This window comes from Empidonax traillii, unplaced genomic scaffold, assembly GCF_003031625.1.
Source record: "Empidonax traillii isolate 1590-97213 ecotype Southwest subspecies unplaced genomic scaffold, ASM303162v1 scaffold782:size294519, whole genome shotgun sequence".
NCBI lineage: Eukaryota > Metazoa > Chordata > Aves > Passeriformes > Tyrannidae > Empidonax > Empidonax traillii.
The window spans coordinates 110,093-116,574 of NW_020955975.1; positions in this window are offsets into that span (position 1 = coordinate 110,093).

Here is a 6,482-nt window from a genome sequence, read left to right on the forward strand (position 1 = left end):
TGGCAAATTCAGCCTCATCAAACCCTCCCTCAGACCCTGTTTCTGTCAGGCTCCCTGTTACACTGCACAACAACAGCCCTGCAGTAGTTACAGCATGGCTTCATTGTGCTGTGCCAGGGCAGCTCTTCACCCTTAGCTCACCCTGCCTTTCCCCTCTGCTGCTGCCTGTGGATCTGTGTATCTGGCCTGTGGTGTCAAGGAGCTGGAAAGAAGAACATGCAGCCAAAAAAAGCTTGTCTTTTCTTAAAATTATGTCACATGGATTTGGTTGGTTTGTTTGTTTTGTTTTGTTTTGTTTTTTTAGTGATTCACTCTACTTTTGGGTACAGAGTTTTGATTTATACTGTGTCATCACAATGCTACAAACTTTTGTGCAGGTGGTGGCTGTATCAGCTTGGAGTTGCTTGCATCCATGTAGCCTTCCCTACTCCGTGTGTGGGAGTCAGGGCCCATCCATCTAACTGCATCCATGCCAGAGAGATGTCCTGATTTCATTGCTACAGATGGAGTTACAGCACTGCCAAAACCATGTAGGTCAGCCCTTGTGTACCACATGAAAATGCACCGGGGCTCTCCCAGCTGAATAATAATCTATTTTTTATTATCCGCCCTGCAATAACCCATGAGTGACGCTCGTGCAGTTACCGTTCATCAGCACTTAACCTGGTATTGGCTTACAGAAATCCCTAATACAGCAATTTTCTTTCATATTAGCGGCTCTTTCCATTTTCCTTCCAACTTTCAGAGTTATCCTCCCTTCCTCAAACACTCAAGGTCTCTGAACATGCTGCATGCTTACCTTGATTTCCATCGCACTAGTCTGAATTCAATCCTACAGGTCTGACCTGTGATACAGTCACAGCCTTAGATGCAGCTGGGCTGATCTCAAGGAGCAGGTTTCATTCTTTTGCTAAGGATCTGAGAAGCTACAGGAGATAACCCTCATTTGCAGCCATCTGAAACAATATCACCAGAGGGCACACCTCAGGGTGAGGATCTGTTAACATTCACTGTTGCATTTCCCAGACACATGGGTATTCCTTTTCCTGATGGAAAATACTTCTTTTACTGCTTGTTTTCTTCTACTGGCTACCCAACACCTTCTCCCTGGGTCTCTTTATTCAGGACAATAGGTATTCCCTCACGTTCCCACAGTTTGAGCCTGGGAATATATGACATTGCAGAGTTGTAAAAGATTTTGTGATTTGGTTGCACAGGAGAGGAGCTCTGATTGTTGAGGAAAGCAGCAGTCTTATGAGCTGGTGGGGATGACAACTCCTGAGCAGACCTGCTGGGCCTGACAGCTCCTGCCTACCAGAGTGCTCCACTTTAATTCCTGTACAGCCCCATTACTGATGGGCATGGGGATGATTTGTGTGTTTGAGAATGACCATTCTGTGAGCCCTCCCATGTGGACATGGGGGACGTCTAAGGCAAGTGGGTGCTGAGGTTTCCATACTTGCCCTGGGAGTGGATGCCCCAGCCTTCAGAGCATCACAGCATAATAAAGGACACGCAGAGGTCCTTGAGAATGTTGGAACATGTTGTACCAGAAGTTACAGAAAATAATAATTCCTAATATGGGAAACCTTTTATTTTGTTATTAAGTGACTTTCCAGCATGGGCACACATATTTGAAGGGGGCGGGAGGGGAAGGGAAACACTTGCAGGATTTAGATGGCAGGGATCCATGGCTTGCTCCAGCTGATGGGTGGGAGAAGCGACATGAAAACAAACATGTGGTCCTCCTTTCGGCTCCACTGGCAGGAACAGCAAGAGACGGATGCAAAAGAACAGGGAGTTGCTTTGACCCTTCTGTTTTGCCCAGCTGGCAAAAGGGAAAGTCTTCAGGATGGGGGGTAAAGAGTGCTTGGCCTGCACCAGAACAGGCAGGAAGATACTTGGTGTCTGGAGCCCTTGTCACCAACACTTCATCACACAGTTCATGCAGGTTAGCAGACAAATGTGCTCATTTCACGAGGATGTCATCTGCTCTCAATCTGCCCCGTAATTAATCACAGACACAACACTGCTACCTGGCAGAGGTGTTTTTTTTTTTTTCACTAGAGAGGAAGAACCCTAAATAGGTCTCACAAACACACTAGCAACACAGCTCTGTTAACAACCTTTAATTGTGCTGTGCCTAGCTGTGGCACTAAGAAAAGAATTAAAAGGAACACAGGCCTTAAAGAGTAAAAGTGAGTCAATATAGGCAGAAGGAAGGATAGAGATTGTCAGCATTTCAGCACTCAAGTAACCTGGTTATCTCTTGAATAGCTCAGTTTTGGGATAGGGTTAAAACTCAAGTAACAGTAACATTAATGTTTGGGAATGGGACAAAGCCTGAAGCAACAGCTGGCACTGGACTGCCAAAGCAATGCGTAGGCTGACAAAAAATAACGCCTTGACAACCTTTTTCCCTTGGCTGTAGAAGAGCTGAGTTGAGAGTCTGGGGTAGGGTTAGGGGTGGGACAGGAACAGGAAGAAAGTTGGGACAAGAGCTCCAGTTGCCATGGGGTTGCCAAGGAGCTTCCAAAGTAAGGGGGAGGCAGCAAAAATGATTTTTCCCTACAACTTTTTCATTTAAATGATGACCCAGGGCTCATGCTACACTTAATGTTAGGATTAAGGTATGGGTTATCTGAAAGGTTGTTCATTTAATATCTTCATTGGGACCATGGCAGGCTATCCCTACCTATAGTTAACTCAAGGTCGGGTTTTTGCTTTAGGAAGGAGAGAAACCCAGAAGCTTCAGTAGACGTTGCATTTCCCACAGGCTGCCAAAAGAAGCAGCAATCTCCTAGAAGGTTTGACAGCTGCTTGATTTGGGCTTTGGATCCTCAGCAAATGGTTCATCCCCTGAGCAGTCTTAGAGTTGAGTTTAGTGCTGGGAAAGGGAGCACCAGTTAGCATGGCACTGGTGAGAGACTTCTGAAGGAAAGTGCAGGCTACAGAAAGATTTCTCTTCTTATTGCTTTTTCATCTGGACCACTGCTCTGTGTGCCTCTCTAAGGATCAGCTGTCCTCAGGGACTTAGCCTTTAGGGCTAAGGGCAGAAGAGGGAAAATGTCTAGAGCTCCAGCTGGCATGGGGTCTGCAAAGGGTTTGGAAAAGGATGGCATGAACAGTAAAAAACTTAACACCCTGATGTATTTTTCATCTCAGCCATGGCTGAGTGCTTTTACCTATCAAGCTGCCTACACCTTGGCTTAGGGTCACAGTGAGGGCACTTACAGGTTCCATAGCTCCAGCTGGCATGGGGTTGTTAATGCACAGCCAAAGGGAAAGAAGAGGCTGCGAAGAGCTTTCTTGCATCAAAAGTTCTTTATCTCAGCCATGGCTTAGTCTTTTTGGCAAATGCTCAGCTCACACACAGGGTTTAGGATTAGGTTCAGGAGAATGTCAAAGTCTAAAGCTGCATGTGATGTAGAGCTGCCGAGGAGGACCCTCTGAGGGAGAGATAGGATTCATTAGGATTTTGTCTCTGAAAATTTCATCATCGGTATGGCTTGTGATAGTCCAGCCATGGCCAGTGTTTAAGGTCAGGAGAGGGAAAATCCTTCAACTCAAGTTGTGTTGTGGCTGACAAGGGAGGCTGTAAAAATATTTCTCCTCTGCAAGCCTCTTGATTTCTGTTGCAGCCTGTGGTCCTTGGAAAAGAGTTTAGTTTGTGGGTTTGGGTTGGGAAAGGAAAAAATTTCAGAGCTTCCATCAGCCTGGGGCTGCCAAAGGAAAGGACAAGCTGCACAAAGACTTCTCTGGGAACCCCTTTATCTGGGCCCACAGCTTAGGGTCCTTGGTTAAGCCTCATTCAAGTCCATTTGTCAAACAATGTTAGTAGATTTTTTCCTAAGTAAGGAGGAATTGGGTCATGCCCATTAGTTGTATATTCCTCCTCAGGGTTCAAATCAAATCTTATTTTAGATATTACGTAGAAGTCCTTTGAAATAAAACTCCCACCCAAATCTTACAAACTTGACTGTACCCAGTCAAGATTGCTTACAGTGCTCAAAAGGAGGAAAATATTTGTGACAGGCAAACACCATAAATAACTCCATGAGACTGACTCTTCTCAGTTGTGCAAGCCAGGAGGTATGAGCTAGAGACAAATCCGTCATTTTCTTAAGGTCTATCAGAACTTGCACATAAGTAGATTTTGGTCGTAACTTCATGCTTGCAAACCTGTTGACATTTCCACTTTAGTAGCACCAAATAATTCCCTACTAGGATATGGTCAATTCAGCAGTGTAGTGCCACAACAATGGAGCTCTTCAGGGGGCAGTTACATGTGCAAGAGGTTCAGCCAAATGGGTCAGAGTTCGCATGCTTGGTCAGGCCAAGAAAATTTCTAACCTCCAATTTTTCTTCTGCTCAACAGAATCAGGAGTGTTCACTAGCCCCAAAACCTGAACAATACCTACTAAATGTGCTCTTAATCCAGGGAGTGGAAGGAAGTAGTGGTATACTCTTACAATCTGACTCTACTAAGAAGGTGATGAAGAGGGGCAGGGCTCACTCTGAGGCATTGCAATTTGAGCACAGTGAGAAATCAAAGAAATCACTTGAATCTAAACCAATTCTTGGCAGAAAAGTTTGGATTAAGGAGAAAGAGGGGAACAATAGGGTGAAATTGTGAGGAAAGGTATCAGTGGGGAAAGAGAATGCCAAGTGTTCCTGCTAATAGGAAAGGGTAGTTATTAGAGCGGGTGTGAGCTACTTCTTACCTACATCTGCAGTAGAAAAAGGGCCAAGGAACAAGACTGTCATGCTAATGGTCAATGGGTCAGGAGCGTGAGTGGCCTTGTGGGACAAGAAAGGACATTCATGTACTGGCACTTGTGATTGGCATTTTATCTGAGGCAGGACAGAAGCAGAAATAGATTTGACATCTCACACAGGTTTGCAGGTATTGAAGCTGCCAGCTAATAGCTACACCTAGGGAATGGAAAAAAATGTGATTCATAGGAAACCCTGAAGAAAAATGTTCACCCTCCTCTAGTGTTTCATGGATGGCAACCTCCAGGACACCACCACCTGTGCCTGCCACTGACAACTGGCACAATGTGGATCACTGATGGTGCAAGAGTTGTGGGTGGCCTTGCATGACCAGCCAACCTGTGCTCAGACAACTGCATCCAGGGAGCAATGAGACCCAGGCACAGCCTCCTGCACTGCCCAGCAAAACTGCTCTCATGGATAAAGCCAAAGTGCTGCAGGTAGATCCCAGCAGCTGTACCCATCTTTGAAGGTCAGAACGTGCCAAGGGACTTGTACCTTTGTACACTGGTGTGCTGGAAAGATGTTTGTACTCATCACCAACAAAGGCTGCAGCAGGCAGGGGGAGGTGGGTGCAGAAGTTGTCTTGTGTTTGTCTTTCATTGAAAATACAGTTTAGCACACAGTGAGACGTACCAGGAGGTCCCATCATATGCCTGCACCTGCACACAGTTAAACGGCTTGTTGGATCGAGGCCACAAGGAAAACCTTTCCTGAGATGGAAGAAGAGAAAGGCAAAAAATACAAGATTAACACAATGAACTTGGCATTGCTTCAAGAACCTGTTTTGGTGCCACTAGGATCCCAGCCCTTCCCAGAAGTGCACAGGGCACAACCTGTTTCTCAGCCACGATACAGGTCTGCAAGTGCCAGAGCAGGCGTCAGTTTTTAGAAGCACAGATGCAAAACTAACATGAACTGAAAGCAAGTTGTTTATGCCCTCGCACAAAAACATAACATTCAGGCCCTATTCAGAATTAGCCCTGCAAAAATCAAGCAAAATTAATAGCTCATATCAAAGTTGGCCTGACTTCAGGAAAATTTCTGTTGCCTTGGTAAACACAGTTAAGTCTCCATTTTTCTCCTTCCTATTGGCAATGTACTTCACTTGCTAAATAAAGATATATAAACAATCTCTCCTTGTACAATAATTTTTGTGCTTTCCCGTCAGTCTGTTTCAGTTAGCTGTCCCTAGTCTGTGCACTACAGGGCAAAGCAGTATTCAAAGTATGCATTAAAAATGTTTGGGGTTTTGGTCAGGATACTAACAGGAAAAAAGCAAAATTTTCTGAATGTAAATGTAAGGTGAGAGAAAGCGCTTCTTTCATCATGTCTCTCTATGAGACAATTCTCCTACTGTTTCTCTTACAAAAAAAAAATCTCAATTTTCTGCACAGAACTAATAGTACAAATTAAGTCCAGCATAAAATCTAGTATTAAGAATCTACCAAAATTTTTTCCATGCATAAAATACTCATTTCCCTATTTTTTATCCTAAAATCTTTATTGCTCAAAACCTGTTAATTATTTCTGCAACATAAACACTTGCCTTATTATTAAATTGCTTCTATTTTTGCCTTCCCTTGGAACTCCCTGTAACTAATTTTCATTCGTTGCCCACCCCTGGAGGGGAGTTATCCTGGATAGAAACATCTGCTCAAGGAGAACTGGAAACTGATAGCTTTTTCCATCCAGTCATTTTAGCC